This window comes from Suricata suricatta, chromosome 17 (genome assembly GCF_006229205.1).
Source record: "Suricata suricatta isolate VVHF042 chromosome 17, meerkat_22Aug2017_6uvM2_HiC, whole genome shotgun sequence".
Lineage (NCBI taxonomy): Eukaryota > Metazoa > Chordata > Mammalia > Carnivora > Herpestidae > Suricata > Suricata suricatta.
The window spans coordinates 56769181-56769578 of record NC_043716.1 but is presented as its reverse complement, the minus strand read 5'-3'; positions in this window follow the sequence as shown (position 1 = coordinate 56769578).

The window sequence follows — 398 nt, the reverse complement described above, 5'->3', positions numbered from 1 at the left end:
TTCTTCATTTATAAAAAAAGGAGGAACACAAAACCGAATCCCAAAGGCTCTACTAAACAACCAATTACGAGCTCCTAGACGGGGCAGCCCGCAGCCCACTCTCCTTCGCCAACACCATACATGAAAGTCGCCTTCTAATCCGGATTCGTGACAAGCGAGGTTATGCTTTTCCACAGGTTAATTGGCTCTTTCTGTAGGAAACGGGCCACGTCTGTGCTTATTCTCCTCCTCAGACGTCTGGCTTTCTGTCTCCGTGACACGGAAGAGTCTTTATTAAAAAGAACAATCTTTGCCACACATTTTTCTCTCGTTTTCTTTGTTGTATCAGAGTTTAAACTTTCTAACGGGGTCATTTGTAGTGACTCCCTCACGGTGTCTGCACCTGAGGCCGCTGTGCG